The following is a 17,577-nucleotide window of genomic DNA, read 5'->3' as shown; positions in this document are numbered from 1 at the left end:
TCAAAAATCTCGCGCCGCTTTCTCAGCCAATCAGAACCAATCGTGACTTGCTCGCGCACGTTTTCCCGCGTTTCGTGCCGGTTACATGTATTTGCTTCGAGTTTTGATTGGTTCACTGGATTGTCTGCGTTCTTTGTGATTGGCCAGAGTAATTATTTGGTTTTGGTTTTACGACACTCAATTGAAACCTGCTCTAAGGTCTTAAATAATCATGACTCCCTTTGGACTTGATGCTACTAAATCCATCATTTCGATTGGCTACTGTATGTAAACGATGTTGACCATCGTCAATATTTTCTACCAAGACCCACATCTGTACAAGTTGGCTTTGGGTCCCTTGCAGCTAACGGTCACATCGTACAAACCCACACCTTGTTGAAGGGCAAGCGACGCACTGGGACATCAAAAACAAACAAACAAAAGTCACTCAATGAATTACTGGTTGAAGTCGCTTTGCTTTGGATATCCGAGTGCGGATTCTTTTAATTAAGATGTGAATTTGAACCATATGACCGTTACATGCAAAGGGTCCATGCCATTAAGGATCTTTTTACAGCGTTTAGTTTCACTGAACGCTGTCATCTCATTTTACTCGTCTTATGCCACCTCACGTGGAAAGGGTCTCGCACTGCGGTCTTTTTCTATCAAGCATTTAACATACGGCGTTAAGGGTGTCTGGGAGCATGCCCCCAGTAAAGTTTAACATCGAGCTAAATCTAGAAGCTTTGAAACGCCTTTTTCAGCATTTTTCATTCAATGGTTCTTGAGAAAAATCAATTTTTTACAACTGGGGATTATTTTCCCAACTAAACGTATTTTATTTTCATAGCAATTTTTAACAAAACTGGACAGCTATTTTCTTACGTCTTTTAAATTTTAAAGTGAAGCTCGTCTAGACGAGACGTATCGTCATGATTGATTGTATCGTCATGATTCGTATCGTTTGTTTTACTAAATTGATTCCTGAGTCCCGGGTTCTGAGTACGAACACGAACCTGTTCAGCCCGAATCACGAATCACGTTCTTCAAAATTAACAGATCACGCGTCGTACTAGACTGGCAATTCACAGATCACGGCCAGATTTGAGCTGTTTTCGCGTGTCACGCGATGATTTTTGCCAAAACCAACGCTCACGCATAACCTCTTTACCACCCTGACTTTACAATTATAGTCATGGAACCCTTGAGATAGGGAAACAAAATTCCGGTTATAAGCCCTCTAGCTTATAAGCCCCCCCCCCCCCGGTTATAGGCCCATCTATCTGGCAACAAAAAAATACATCCGATTATAAGCCCTCCCGGATATAAGCCCCCCTCTGCCGGATGACAGTACTGAACAGTGCTAAATGTTGCTTTATTATGCGTTTTTAACTTAAAAACGCATTTTGATCAACACTCCCGTGGCTCGTTTCCAAACGGTTTTTTGTTCCGCTTATAAGCCCTGCCAGATATAAGCCCCTCCGTTTATAAGCCCCACCCAAAATCCCTTACGAAGTTGTATAAGCCCAGGGCTTATAACCGGAATTTTACGGTATCATGCAAATGCCGCAGGCTGTTTTTCTCGAATTTTATAAAATTTGCATTTATAATAAAAGGTAATTAACACGAGCATTTTGTTGTGATGTTTTATTCATTTTACGGTATGCCTTGAATGCCGTGACCATCATTGCGTGACTTGTGTATGCCCACAGCAATGAAATCACGCACGCGAGGTGCACGCGAGGTGGGGCGAGGGTTTTTGCTGGTCGTATCCATTTCCATCAAATGAAATCTTCTTGTAAAATATTTAAATCAAGTTATAAGCATTGCATGTGGCGATCAACTAATCAGTTCTTATGAGTGAAATAAATTGAAAACGCTGGGGTAAAGGTATAGTTATAGACCGTACCACTGTCGCGCGATGACAGCTTACCATATTTGGAAGTGAGCCTCTCGAACATTCTCTGCGCTCTGTGGGTTGTGGAAGCGCATTCGCTTCGTTGTCAGTTTAGCGTGTTTAGAGGCCTGCAATCTCAGGACGTAGCGTCACCCTCAAAAGAAAAAAAGAAAGCTTGTTATGTAAGATTACACTGTCACCCATTATCAAGTTTGCTGATTCTTTGATCCAGTGTGAGTGGACCAAACGGACGATCAAGGTATATGCATGATTTCATTCACCAACTTGAAGTTTTTACTTGATTTACACGTGAATCAAGGTTGTGTATGGACTTTTTAACCTCATTTTGCTTCAAAAAGTTTATTGTAGGCATAAAGTTGATCTTAATCTCGTTAGATATAGTTAATTTAGTTTAACAAAAGCGAATAACTCCACCGAAGTTGATCGCGCACTTGTGCTAAAACTTCCGCTTTCAGTTGCTAAGATTTGCGAAATTGTGAGTGTTCGGATTCAAAATAATCCCCCTTGGCTTTGTAAATCGTTGTTTTAGTACCATCGAATTTTTGTGAACGTTTTTGTCACTTATTTTGGTCGTATTCCTGGATTTTGTATAAACGTGAGATGTCTAGAAGCATGATACTGCATAAATTATTGTTTGGACCACTTCCAACTTTACTCCATCGTCACGAGACGTGAGTAGTTATAAATATTAGAGGTTGACACATCTGCCACCTTTTGTAACACATTTGAAGGGGGAGGGGGGGGGGGTATTGCTTCTATTAGTTCGGACCCTGTTCAACTTTTACTGAAGCGTGACCTGGCAGATTTGCTTTAACATTCGAATTAACAACTGTTATGTTTCTTGGCGTCACCCTCAAAAACGAGAAACCAATTTGTAACAATTTTTTGACTAGTACAGACAGTGCAGTTTAGCTGCAACACCTTCATTGCATTTTCAAGTAGCACTTAATCATGGTGACACTGTCCCTTAAAAAATTGACCTATTAATTTTCTAGAACAGGGTATCATTTTAAATGTAAATTCTTTCTAAAACAAGGTGCTAATTTGGAGACCTGGGTGGTACATACCTATGCAAAACATATATGAGTACCCCCCCCCTCTCCCCAAGGGAACTTTCCATCCTAACACAAAGTAAGAGTAAGAAACTGTATTTAACCAGAGGGTTGCCCATTCAGCAACGAGGCTGGTATCCGTAGGGGCCTGGGACATTAAAAATACAAATAATTTTATAAAATATGTCACAACTGAGAATAAATAATATTTTTAAAACTCTTAAAAAACATTTATGGCTAAAAAACACTTAACTGTAAAAAAGAGAATTTACAAGTAAAAATGCTTAATCAACATTTAAATTCTTTTGAAAACATGGCACTTTTAATATAAGCATTGGCAATGAGTATAAATATAAAATATGTAGAGTAAGGTGAAAAAGAGATGTCACCCAATCAAACATATTGTCAGTCCGTATAGATCTGCGAGACTCCAGGATAATGCATGAGGTTTGGCATAGATGTACTGTAGACAAAATAGTATTATGCACCAAATCATGTTCAGCTGCAGTAAAGCTTGTACAACTGTTAAATTATATCAGTAAAATCTCTTCCTACACCCCCTTCCCCGCCCACCACTACTGCAGCTAAAGATCCCATGTGCACGTGGGGTATTTTTCTTGGGGATTGATGGTACATATTAAACTGTCTGAGGACAAACCTTTCAACAAGCTGACTTTTTTGTAACAGTCATGTTTGTGTACCAGTCCGGTACTTTCTGTATAATTTATAAATCAATGTTTTCAGGATGTTTTTGTTTTTGTTCAGACTTGTTATTTATCAGCTGTAGTATCTCAGCTGCAAAGCAATGCAGAGTGCTGTCTTCACTACACTGAGTGCTTATCAATGTGTTATTATTTTGTTCTCTGCAGTTCACTTGACTTCCAATCCATCAGCTTCCATGTGTAACTAACTGGCCCAGTGTCCAGGGTGAATAATGCTATCTACCAGATAAATCACTATCCAGTGAATAAACTACTCTATCCACTGGATAGTGATTTGTCAGGTGGATAGCATCATTCATCCTTTTTAAACAACTCAGGAGCCTGATGACTGCTATTGACATCTTACATGTACCTGACTCAGCACCTGGAAAGGTGAGTCACTCACATCTTTAATCATCAGCTCAATCGCTACAGTGAAACCCGCATAAAAGAACAAGTGGATTAAGAACACTCAGGCTGAAATTTTGCCAAAATGTACCATATACACAAGAACACATTCAGCCTGAAAAATGAAAACTGTTCTTTATATATAAAACAATTGGCTGCTAATTAGACTAGAATAACCAACCAGGGTACAGTACTAAGCTTTTCTTGCCTTGATTAATTTAGTTAAGGTTAGTTTCATCCATTTCATCTTTTGGTAGTCTATGCAGTACATGTATTTAATGTTTAGAGACAATTTTAGAACACCTTAAGAACATTTTCAGGCTGATGTTGCGGAAAGCATCAAATATAAAAAACAAAATCAGCCTAAACCCCCAAAACGTGTTCTTTTATGTGGGTTTTTACTGTACAATAATTTATTACATTATATATGTACAGCTTAGCTCTTTTTAATTAAATGTGAACAATTATTTATATATGTACATATATTTTTAACCTGAACAAATTCTTCTTAGAATATTGGATGCCTTTTTACAATTTATCATTTGTAGTCTTAACCCTTGGACGTCCAAGGGGGAGGGGGGTTGCCACCCCCCGTAAGTTTTTTTTCGACATTTTGAAAAGAGGATTTACTCTAAAATGCTGAAACTTTCAGTAGCTGTTCATTCATCCCTTTCGGAAATTTTGACATGTCAAACATATGTCCATGATATTTGACATTGCCGTGGCAGGTCTTCCCAAAAATCATTTTTAACATTAAATTTTTTCCCCAAATTTTTTAAAACAATTGTACGATTTGATAATTTTTTCATTTTATATTTATTCTGGCTTGATTTTGCATCTGGCATTTTTGCATTTGGCTGCCTTGCCTCGCACACCTTACATGCATGTCTCGCTGCCTCACACATTTGTAAGAATCAAAATACAGTAGAATCCAGATTTCTTATACCAAAAAAAAACAGGGGGGGGGAGAAAGTCGGCACTTTTCTTTGAATACTTAGCAGTGCCTGGAAATGGTGCGAGTCTATGTCAATCAAGCCGTTGCTAAGAAAGACGTCAAACCAAAGTTTTGTTTTCTCAGAAAGATTTAAATATCAATGACTGCGTGCGTGTGAAGTGCGAATAGTCGCGGTGTTTGCGTTTGATGTTTTACGCCGTTGAGATGTTTTTGGCATTTTCAGCCAGATTTCTCACCTAATGTCTCACGTCACTGAGAATGTTTTAGCGGCGTGGAATAACAAATGAAAAATTTGTCGCGGTTGAAATTTAACAACCAAAAAATGGAAAATAATTTTAGAACCATTGGAGTTATTTTTAATAAATATACGTATTAATAATAATTTTGCTAGACTGGTCACCGTTATCACTGTTTGTTGTTTTGATGTCCAGAAGACTTCAAAGAAGCAACCAAAATGCAAATAAGTATTGTGTTTTGTGCACGGTCAAGACCAAATCATGCGAACTAAACAATGATCTTTGTCAAGCTATTCACTACGCCCTTAGCAACCATTCGATAGCTACTGCGCAGTCTCGGTTGCCTTGTACCGCAATGATTACTTTTTGAGTCGTGTAACAAAGGAAATTTCTTCCCCCCCCCTGGTTTACACCATTTGCGAGTTTAACTCCCCAGCAAGTGAGATCCCATCAGTGATCCATAGGGTACACCTTCATTAATCTATGTACAACAAGTCATTACCAGTTGATGGCAAATTGCCGTCTTTGAGTTCTAGTCACCAAAACATATGATTTTCAACAGTGAAATTGCTAGGCAAATGGGTGCATCGTTATTGTGCTTCGTTTGTGTGGCAAATTTTTAATTGATTTTGAGATACAGTGGAACCCCGTTAATACGGCCACCAACGGGCCATGGAAATTTGGCCGTATTAACGGAGTGGCCGTATTAATGGGGTAGGGTCAAATTTCATGGCTGGTCTACTTCAAGTGACATCTTGACCGATACATATCACAGTTGTACTTCTAAACAACTGTTCTTAATTAAGGGACGGACCATAAGAAAGATGTGATAGATAGTGCCTGTTAAATATAATCCCCCCTCCTTATTAGAAATTGTTACCCTGGTCCCTCAACAAAAAAGATGACAGCTTAAACTTATCAAGCTAAACTTTAGAATATCAGACAAAAATGCAGTTTAAAGTGATAATAATAATACTGTTTGTGCTTTTGATTAACTGTTTACTGATGGGATGCGATTGTTAGGGTGGGTCAGGTGTGTTTGCAACCAAATAGTTGATAGGATTGAGCTGATGCTGTTCTCTCGGTACATGACAGATCAGTAGCACAATCACCATGCCCATTTGGGGGTGGTAGGAAAACTTTCACTGATATTTTCTGTTTCATGCCTTTAGTAAAGCCAGATTTTTGCTTAAAGCTAAGGTACACCTTGTGTTTTACTAGAAAGGTCTAAACATGGTTAACCACATTACTGTATTTGAGAAAATAACAGAAAAAGGTGGGAAAATAGGCAAATTTTGAATGTAACGCGTAACACAATCTTCATGGTAAAAATTTTCAAAAATATTTTTCACAAAAAAGGAAGCTCCCATGGGCAAACGAATTGTACCCAGTGCAAATACACAATAAACACTACATTTGAGCAAAACTACAACATTTCAAGTTTATTAAAACACATAAAAAAGATCCATCATTCTTGAGTATCCTTCCTGTAACGCTGCATTGTAAAAGTTAGCAGTTCACCAAGTTGTCCTCCGCGGTCGGGCTGAAGTTGATGTCTGTGGGAATAAAAACACATCTACTGAATGCTCATACGCTATGTTTTAACATTGAAAAAAATCAGTCAAAATCATCAACCACAAACGGAGAAATAACGGCTCAAAAAAGTCGCAACGCTTTATTGAAACACGATTACGCAATAACATTTTCGAAAACTCACCTTCTTCTTGACCGTCATGATCCAAACAAGGTACAATCACAGGCAGACCACCCTATGTGTTCGTAGTTAATTATTGTTGTTGACATGAGACGAACAAAAGAAATTTTGAAATCGATAAGGGCTACTGAAATAAAGCTTTAGAAATAAAATATCTAAACTACATTTCGCTCTAAATATCTCAATAAAGTTTAATGAAATGTTTATCGACTCATGTGTCGTATTTTTTCGCCTGCGCGGGCCGTTTTAAGCGCTTTTTTAACTGATTTAGCCGGCCGAAGGCCGGTAAGAGAAGAAAGAGGAGACAAGGCTTGCAAGTCGGCGGCCGACAGAAGCGACCTCCTCCACTTCAAACCGGAATTAACGCCAAACTAATGAAAAACTCACCTATCTGACGACGGCTGTCGATCGGTGAGTTGTTGCTCTATCTCTTCGCCGAATTTTAGCTTCATCCCTCCAACATTTTCCGAGAGAATCCATGCTGAAATCATGCAAACGGCTTTCTGACTATGATCGGTGCTCGACATAGCGACCAGGGAAATTCCAAACAGGCCGGCCATTTCAAATTAACCAATCAGCGCTTGGTTGAAGTTCAGCGGAAGTGTCAAAACTCCTGTGCGGGGCAGGGTTGGGGTTTTGAACCGCGGCCGGCTGCCGCGGGAAGCCAAGCGCTGATTGGTTAATTTGAAACGGCCGGCCTGTTTGGAATTTCCCTGGTCGCTATGTCGAGCACCGATCATAGTCAGAAAGCCGTTTGCATGATTTCAGCATGGATTTTCTCGGAAAATGTTGGAGGGATGAAGCTAAAATTCGGCGAAGAGATAGAGCAACAACTCACCGATCGACAGCCGTCGTCAGATAGGTGAGTTTTTCATTAGTTTGGCGTTAATTCCGGTTTGAAGTGGAGGAGGTCGCTTCTGTCGGCCGCCGACTTGCAAGCCTTGTCTCCTCTTTCTTCTCTTACCGGCCTTCGGCCGGCTAAATCAGTTAAAAAAGCGCTTAAAACGGCCCGCGCAGGCGAAAAAATACGACACATGAGTCGATAAACATTTCATTAAACTTTATTGAGATATTTAGAGCGAAATGTAGTTTAGATATTTTATTTCTAAAGCTTTATTTCAGTAGCCCTTATCGATTTCAAAATTTCTTTTGTTCGTCTCATGTCAACAACAATAATTAACTACGAACACATAGGGTGGTCTGCCTGTGGTACAATCAGGTTCTAGAACCGAGCAAATCTGAATGCTCATAAGTTTCTCTTGTTATTGCCATAATTTCGCCTTCAAAGCTCTAAAGATGGCTAAAATATAACTTTCAGATTGAGTCACTACGTTTTTCGCAATGTTGACGCCATATTGAAAGCGGAATGTGGCCATAACCTTGCTAAAAGGACTTGTGAAATCAAGTTAACTTCGCAAAGACGCCATGCTTTCGTGTCGAAGAAAAAGCTTAGTAACCTCTCCTTCAATGGATGCAGGGGAGGTCGGAGACATTTTTCAGGGGAATTAATTTAAGGGGAATTGACCAATCTGTAAATACCGCATCTGCACTGGGTTTTTAAAGTACCAGTTGATCTGAATGTGGAAATATTAGCTTTCATGCAATGCAAAATACTTGTGTGGAGGTCTATATATTTTATTTCTACTTTTTACTTGTACCAGTGAAGTAAAAATTTCGAAAAAATTGACCATTTGTATAAAAAAAACACGCCCACAAGAGATTATGGGTAAATCAAAAATTCGGTTAAACAAGACAAAAATATAATATTTTGCCAAAAAAATTGTAGATTAGAAAGTTTAAGTGTAAAGTAAAGCTAAAGAAGTGATTTTGCCCCAAATAAGACAATTTTCATTTTTTTGGCATGTTACAAGAATGGGTATGGTGATTGTGCTACTGATCGACAAATTAGAGGGGTCTGGGGGCATACTCCCCCGGGAAAATTTTAATTTTCAGAACCTCAGAAAAGCTATTTTAGCCATTCTGATGGACGTATATAGATGCCATCATACAACACTTACAGGTAATTCCGTTGCACGAATTTTTTTTCAGGCACAACCGCTTGCACAAATTTTTTTTGACAAGTTTCCCTTGCAGGAATTTTTTTTTTTGGTAAAAGTCACCCCCCCCCCCCCTCCGGTTATTTCTAATGGTCCGTCCCTAATAAACATCACGACGGCAAATATACAGTACTGTCATTAAAAACTAATGAAGATTAAATCATCACATTTACAATTCATGCATGGGAAAATGAACATTATTGGATCGAAAAAAGGAAATGTGAACAGGCTAGGCTATCTCAAAATAAAGGTCTCGACCTTTCTGACTTATAATACTGTATATGAGTAACATCAATTGACTTTTAAGTTCACGATATTGAAAAAAAAATCAGTGTGTTTCGTTTGGCTTCTTCTACATTTCAGCCAATCACTATGGGCATGAGAAATCACTCTCTTCTTTAGGGCTATATTTGGTTCGACTGGCCGTATTAACGGGGTAAACTTATCAAGGGTTGTACTGCTTGGGTTTTCAGAATGTGGCCGTTGGCCGTATTAACGGGGTGGCCGCATTAACGGGGTTTTATTATAGATGTAAGGGCATTTTGCCGGGACAAACAAAAGTGGCCGTAATAACGAGGTGGCCGTATTAAAGAGGTGGCCGTAAGGCGGGGTTTCACTGTATTTGTGCTGTCTGATTTAAGAATGCTTGAACAAAATCTACAGTCAGAAAAATGGCACAGTTCCACAGACTGACCCAGTAAAATGTACATGAATAGAACTGACAATGTGTTAATAAGTTGAAAGCGATTCAATGAATATGTAAACGTTATAGGGCCATCGATCCCAATAAAATGTTTCGTTTCCCATCGCCCTGTCTCTTGTGATGGTGGGTCGGTCGTTCGGGCAAAAAAAAAAAAAAAAAAAATGAACACTTGAATGGTTTGGGTTCCAGAGGGTTCCAGGCTGCTAATGTAAGAACGCCTGATTACAAAGTCAACTCGAAAACGTGAACTTTTCGTTCGTTATTCCTTATCAAATGTCTAAATAGTCTTTAATAACTTAGTATCGATGTTTATTAAAGACAAAGACATCACTTCATACCAACTGTTGTTAATAAAACAAGATCGTGTGCATGTAAATTAAAGTAATTGCCTCTTTGACTAGTGAATCTGGAATTTTTTTTTTTTTACTTTTCGAAAAAAACGGGTCAGTTGGGCGATGGGAAACGAAACATTTTATTGGGATGGCTTAGATAAATTAAAAAAAGATAGCTGAATGACAATCTAAGATTTAACGTTCCTTTTTAAGCATAATATAAACTGAAATGCGTTTTGGTTTTAATCAGTTTTAAGAAGTATTGACACCTGTGTCTCTTTTGTTTTCATAGATCACAATTAGCTGCTTAAATGGATAATCTTTCTCAATATGCATTCAAGACCCAAACTGTGTGTGGTTGTATCCATTTCCTTGTCTTTGTGGTTTCCTGGCCAATAGTAATTGGATTTCTCAACGACTTCCTGGGAAAAGATAGGCTGACATTTAATTGCGTCCCCAAGCCCAGTGATGTCATCAAACAACTATGTTATGGAGACTACACCTCCACAGTGAGCCCACTGTTAATACCTCTTAATTTTGCTGGTATCACCTTTGGTGCTTTGGGGCTCTTCTGGATAGTATTCATTGTATACGGCGCCTGGGCACTGCGGCGAATCAAAAGAGAAGAAAACAGCCAATTGAAGAAATGCCTGTCGGAAAAGTTCACGTGGAGATTTCTCATTCATGTTTGCTGTCAACTTGTCGTTCTTGGTGTGATGATGGGTCTATTCTGTCATTTTCAGACCCTTAGTCTACCTGAGGTGTACATATGCTCACCAAGAAACACCACACAAATTCCGATGAACCAAGGAAAAAATATGACATGCAATGACTTACATTACCGGCAGAAATCAATACTGAACATTGGTATTATTACGATCGTGGCAATATCTATTGTTCTTTGTACAATTTCCATTATTCACTTGTTCTTAACAAGGAAAGACTTTTTAGAACAGTTGGTCGGAGATCCAGAAAGTGACGATTTTGAAAGAATTAATTTAGGTGAGTTAAACAGTAATAAAAATTGATCTTGAAGTTTAATTACTGGTAATTTTTTTATACTTATGATAAGGCTTTCAAATCGTGGCCCAAATATTTGCAAATTAAAGTGTTCAGACTGTCCTTTGTGATGACACCTGTAGGGAAAGTTTTTGGTATTTTAAAATTTTGGTGTGAAACCGTCTAAAGAGAGAATTGGTTTTACTCTGCACATGTAAATATATACCGGAAAGCACTGAAAAAAAATTAGAAATCCTCTGAACCAGAGCGTTTGTAAGCTAAATAACACAAGTAACATTAGCTGTAAAATAACATGTTTATATCAGACTGTATCAACCTGTAATTTAGTCCACTTTACGCAAGTAATGCAGTATAAAAATATCTTTCTTTTTCATGCAGATGCATCAGCTGATGGGCATAGTTCTGCCAGCAGTTCAGACAGAGAGGAAACTGAGCACATCAAAGCTGAAGGTATTAATTACACAAAATAATTTCTTCACTATTTATCACCGAGCTTGAAATTTACCATCTTTATTATTTACTAATTACACAAAATTCGTCACAAGAATATAGCTTGCTAATTGAGCGACAACATTTTAGAGTGTCTGGCATAATGTTCCCATGTACCAGAACATTTCCAGATCCGGCTTAAAAAAGTGATACAATCAAGTACATCTCACACACATGTAAAATTGTTTTCAAGTGGAGAGTTGGCAGTTTTATACGTCAGCTTCTGTTGTTGCCACTGATATTTGAAATGGTCATAATCTCTGCTGCATATGAGGCTAGTGGCTCATATTATCTTGCTCAGGCCAGAGTTTATCCTGGTTTCCTTTGCGTGAAGCAAGTCGGAGTATTTCTAATCCCACCTACATGGGTTGCAGGTCCGGCCCCCATCATTAAATTTGCCAGTATCCACTTATACACCTTGGTGAAAAGGGGCACCATGAGAGTAAAGTATCCTGCCCAAGAACACACTGCAGAGCCCTTCTCCCCTTTGAATAGGATGCTAGTCAATTGCAGGGTCCCCCCCCAGCATTAAATTCACCCGTATTCTTTCATACACCTTGCCAAAGAACATAATGCAGGGCTCTGGCTAGGGCTCAAACCCAGACTTGGTGACAGCACAGTACACTAACCATTTGGCCACCGTACCTAACCCGTCATCAAAACACAGCGTACATGAAAGGAGCTACATCACTGGACAACGCAACTTGAAAAAATTGGCAATTTTTTTTCAAGATTGTTGTTCGTAGTCTGCCTGTTTTATTACTCCTTTGGTGTTTTTCTATGTTAGATAACTGTTATTTTGAGGTTTCCTTCAATTTATAACTAATCGGAAAAATGACTTAAAATACTGTGACATTGCTTCTTTAAACAAATAACATTGAATTTATTCAGATATATACTCTAATTTTCTTGGGCAGTATGTGATTAGACTATTTACAAGTGTATATTGTTGGCAGTTGGAGTGTCTTTTAACAGTGTTTACAAGTCTGATTTAATTTGCTGGAAATCAATACCTGTGCAAGTATACAATGTACCCAATACTCTTCTATGAGAACAGTCCAGCATGTGACAACATTTCCTGTGCACTCCCAGGTAGGGTGTGTCCCCTAAAACAAGCCGAATTGTAGTTTGTGGGGTTAGATTTCAGCAGACTAAGTCTTGTAATTTGATCAACTAATTTATAGCTCAAAAAAGCAGGATTACAATTGTTTTGTTACATATGGTGCGACTCGTAATCCTTACAAGTAATTAGGTCTTGTTTAAATCAACAAAATAACTTCTCAGACTGTTCTGATGATGTTCTTTCTCCTCATGGATACATTATCAGGAAAGCAGAGTTCATCCAGCCAACCGAAGAGAGGAGCATGGCGTGCAAAAAACAAGGATGCCAAGGGCAGCAAGGTTGAAGGTATTTATTTTCTCGAGTAGAAGCTCCACAGGTGCACTTTACATACACGTATGGACGAAAACATTCACCTGATTTGGGAAAGGTGCCAGCAGAGATCTTGAAGGACACTAGTCAGCCATGCCTTGAAATTAATGTGATCTGCCAATTTTTTGATGTCAATGAAATTGTATAAATTGCATTTTGAGGCAAAATCTCATTAGTTAAGTCAGCTCAGTATTTACCTTAAGAAGTTTCTCAGTTGTCTTTTTCGGTTTGACACGCTCTGCATAAAATATATCCCCGCCTCCATGCATTCACAAGCAAAAACTATTTTTTTCACAGCTCAAAACTGTAATGATTGCAGTCTTCGCCTTCAAAAATGGGGAAAAAATTCTGTATGGGCGTATACAATGGCGAGCCGATAGGCGAGCCATTGTAGATCGGACGCGAATATTTTATTCTACTTGTGAAATGAAAACAATAAATTGAATGCGAAGTTTTGTTATGCGAATCAGTAGAGATCTGTATCAAAAGTTAATGAATACTAATTAGCTGAGCAGGAGTCTGTATCAAAAGTTAATTCTATTGTTTGATTTGTATTCGGGTTTATAGTTGTGTACATGTGATCTGAATACAGTGCTGGGATTGGTTTGCACCCTCATGAATAGTTAATGAATTTTACAATTTTCCATACATTTGTCTGTATTTTTTTCCCCTCAAACCGCGGCAATCATGAGATTGAGATTGATAAATTTCTTTCTTTCTTTCTGGATGTATCAAGGAAATCAGAGTTCTTCCAGCCAACCAGAGAGAGGATCACCAAGTGCAAATACTCGTGATCCCAAGTGCATTAAACTTGAAGATACTTTTTTTAAAAGGATTAAAGGGACTATGTCACGGGGATTTCGAAGATTTTTGGTCTAAACTGTTCTGAGATTAGTGGCAGACAACTTAACCCTAAATAAACATTGTCTTCTCTAAAGGAATATTTAATTAATGTGCAGATAGAAATCAAGCTACGGCTATAAATATCGATATTTCGAAGACGCGTAAACAATTTGAAAACGTTTGCCTAACGATTTCAAATTGCAATCCGTTTCCATCCGAGCTATCCGCAGCTAATGATGCTCGTTAACAGTTTCAGAGCTCCAATATAGCAATTTTTAATGAAAATGAACGGTTATTTTTGGGTTTTCTGCGACATATATAATTTTTGGCTGTTCAACAATCAGTTAAAATCCGTGACATAGTAGTACAGATTACATTATTTATGTTGCCTAATTTGGCAAACGATGCCTGTGGGAATATCAAGGCGGCACCAACTTTCCTCACCTCCATCCCAGAATAGCCCAGCACTTGACAACATCTTCTTACACCCCATATTATACTAGGATTAGAAATGTTCTTTTATACATGATACGGTTCTAAATCCTTACAAACAACTTATTACTTGTTTTAAATAAGCCAGTAACTTCTCAGACTGTTCTGACGTAAGAAATTTTTTTCTTTCTCCTCATGGATACGTCATCAGGAGAGCAGGATCCGACGGATGACAGATAACAATGGATTCCTGACCATATATGGGCATCATGAATAATAAAAACCAATTCACGACGCACGAGTGGTCGATAATCAAGACCGTGAGCTTTGCCCACTGAACTCTCACTGCAGAAAAGAGCTTTGTGCTCAGTTCTAACTTGCACACATGTTGAATGCACTCCTTTGCAAGTACTCAGACGATGTTATTTAATAACTGTTAAATACATGGAATCTGCACCTGTGGAGCTTCTTTTCTAGATAATAAGTACCTTTTACATTGTTGCCCTTGGCACCCTGGTTTTTCGCACACGTTTCCCCTCTCTTCGGTTGGCTGGATGGACTCTGCGATATACGTAATTTCCTAAGATTCATCTGACTTCTCCCAAAGTGCTGCACACACAGTTTAGCTGTAAATTCTGTTTTGTTGACAATTTGTTAAATAATAAAACAATTATCCTGCCGACATTTTTTTGATTAAGCCAGCTCGGCGAACAGCTCCGTTGGCAAAGTGTCAGGCGACATTCCGCGCAATTTCGCAGGATTATTGTTAGATATATGGAGAGGAAAAAAGTCTGTTTTACAGTGTAATAAAAAAATATAAAAATACAAGTATCTGCTGCTACTTGAAAAACCAAACACGTAAACACAGTTGTTCTATTGGAAGAGAAATGAAAAATAATGACTTTGTTTTCTTAAAAAAATATACTAAAATTGCAGCCAGGATTCACGATTAAGAATATATAAAATGTTTGACCCGAACATTTACTGAGTGCATTTACATTTTCCTTTATTAATTTCCTGTCTGCCTGCAGGCCTAGCATACTTCCATAATTCTGGACTTTTATTCATTGTTTCGCTTTTTCATTCCATCTAAACCGATGAAGACAAAGTTATTAGTTTGGAACGTCCCTTTACAAAACGTTTGTTTTAACGTTTTTCAAGGCAGCATCAGGCATTTTACATATTTAGTTTGCTTTTTTTCTTGTCCATAGATGACACGGCCGTATTTTTGAAATGGTGTCAAGAACAGCTGCATGAGTTTTACAACACCATGAGTCAAGTGAAAATCACACCTTGGGATCCAGACAACACTGTGCATATTGATGACATTTACATACAGTTATCAATGCTGAGAGATGACAGAAAACCTGACGGAACAACGAAAGAAAAGCTTGACGAGTACAGCGAGATATTTAAAGGCCACGGACGTCATCTTAACCCTAAAAGAATTCTCGTGTACGGAAGACCGGGGATAGGAAAATCAACTTTCACTCAAAAGATTGCTGTGGACTGGACAAGAGGCGAGAAAGAAATCTTGAAGAAGTTTGATGTTTTACTTTTAATTAAGTTGCGAGACGTTTGTGACATTGAAGACTTCTGCGCCATGCTGAAAACTGCTGAACTACTGTCTGCTGACGAACCAATGGCAGTCACTAACTTGTACGAATATGTCTGTCAGAACCAGGAGAAAGTCCTGCTCGTTTTGGATGGCTATGATGAGTACAGCGCTGGAAAATCATCACCAGTTTATTAGATTTGGAAAGGCAGTAAACTGAGAGGTTGTTATGTTGTTTTCACAACACGGCCAGTGAAAGAGGATGAACTGCGAGGGCCAAGTCATGTTCAGTTCGAACTCAATGGGTTCGATAGTGTGGAGCAAGTTAGTCAGTTTGCAAGCAAGTTACTCAGTGATCAAAAAGACGTTGAAGAGCTCGTTAAATACCTGCGGCAACGAAACCTCTGGAGTATGGCGGAGATACCACTTCTGCTGTTAATGTTGTGTCTACTCTGGAAAGAGAAGGATCGTAAAGGATTACCCACATCTCGGGCGGACCTTTACATAAGATTTATGCAGACCCTCTTGGATCACCTGGCTGCAAAAGATTCAGATGAAGCATTTAAAAGCATAGAGGAATACAAAGAGGAACTCTCAAAATTAGGAGAACTGGCATTTTATGCTCTTTTGGAAGACTGTCTTCATTTCAACTTCAGCAAACTGCCCGATGGCGATGTCTTTAAGAAATTTATTGACGTGGGTTTCTTTCAACTTTCAAAAGTATCAAGTCTGAATCCTGAGAAAATCGTTTATTTTCTTCATAAGTCTGTTCAGGAGTTCCTCGCAGCCTGGTTCATCGTTCAAGAACTGATGATCAAGAAGAATGAAACTGTCACCTGCCTGTCAAAAGTCGACTCGCTTGAAAAGATAAAGAAGATGGTTGAAGTTCTGAAATTCGTCTGTGAGTTGTCATCAGATGCGGCCTGTGCTGTTTTCAGTCATCTGCGGATCATAGGAGATAAAGGAGGTCTCTCAGCGTATAACTTCATTAAGCCGCTTTCTATTCACAATTTGTCAATAGATCAACAACATTTCATTTCTATCAGTTCTGATTGTTTATTTTGCTGTCCAGCCTCAGACAGACATGCTGTGTTTCCTTTGTTCCTTGAGTCTGTTAATTATTTTCTAATACTAAAAGAGAAACAGGTTCCTATTGCTGCCAGAGAACACTTACTGAAATCAACCAACAGTTTTCCAAACTATGTATTTTTTGACATCAGGTACAACGACAACAAACTAATAGATGATGACATTTTGTCTGTAATGCTTGATTTGAACACTGCCGTTGTTTTGTGTTCAGGGGGGATAGGGACTGTGAAAAAGTACGCCAATGTATTAGTAATAGATATTTTCCTAAAAAAAGAAAGGCAGCAAATGTTCTTCTATCTTACTCGCATTCGCAAAGGATACAATGACGCTCTGCCTACTGAACTACTTACTGAACTCACATCAGCACCAGTGTCTCCTCCTCAGAAGCCAATTGATGACCTGTCAAAGATTCAAGACAACAGCAGAGCTTTGGTTTTGACTGAGAACGTGCCGGAGCAGACTCGACAGAATGGCCTGTCATTTGTCCGAGAGATTGAAATTATACACCCAACAAGTGAGGATCTCATGGTTGTGAATAACGTGTTGCCTTTTGTAACAACTCCTCGAAACGTTGGTATCAAGGGTTACCATGGCGATACCTACGACGCTCAGTTGGTAGAGAGTATGGTTTCCTTTATCTCCTTGACTGACAATCTCCACAG

At 38.7% G+C, this 17,577-nt stretch overlaps 1 protein-coding gene and 1 pseudogene across 2 annotated transcripts in view; both read left to right on the top strand.

Moving 5' to 3' along the window:
* LOC144650589 (uncharacterized) overlaps nt 1–17,577 on the top strand; it is a 124,289-nt gene that overhangs the window by 25,513 nt on the left and 81,199 nt on the right. The gene's annotated exons all lie outside the window — the stretch shown is intronic.
* LOC144647984 (NLR family CARD domain-containing protein 4-like) lies at nt 1,951–17,572 on the top strand (annotated as a pseudogene). Its single transcript, XR_013569655.1, has 5 exons — nt 1,951–2,135; nt 3,819–4,043; nt 10,348–11,057; nt 11,454–11,525; nt 15,483–17,572. The product of XR_013569655.1 is annotated as an NLR family CARD domain-containing protein 4-like (transcript).

The sequence above is a fragment of the Oculina patagonica genome, chromosome 4, assembly GCF_052425735.1.
Source record: "Oculina patagonica isolate OP01 chromosome 4, crgOcupat, whole genome shotgun sequence".
NCBI classification, from domain to species: domain Eukaryota; kingdom Metazoa; phylum Cnidaria; class Anthozoa; order Scleractinia; family Oculinidae; genus Oculina; species Oculina patagonica.
This window is presented reverse-complemented; position numbering and strand designations above follow the sequence as displayed.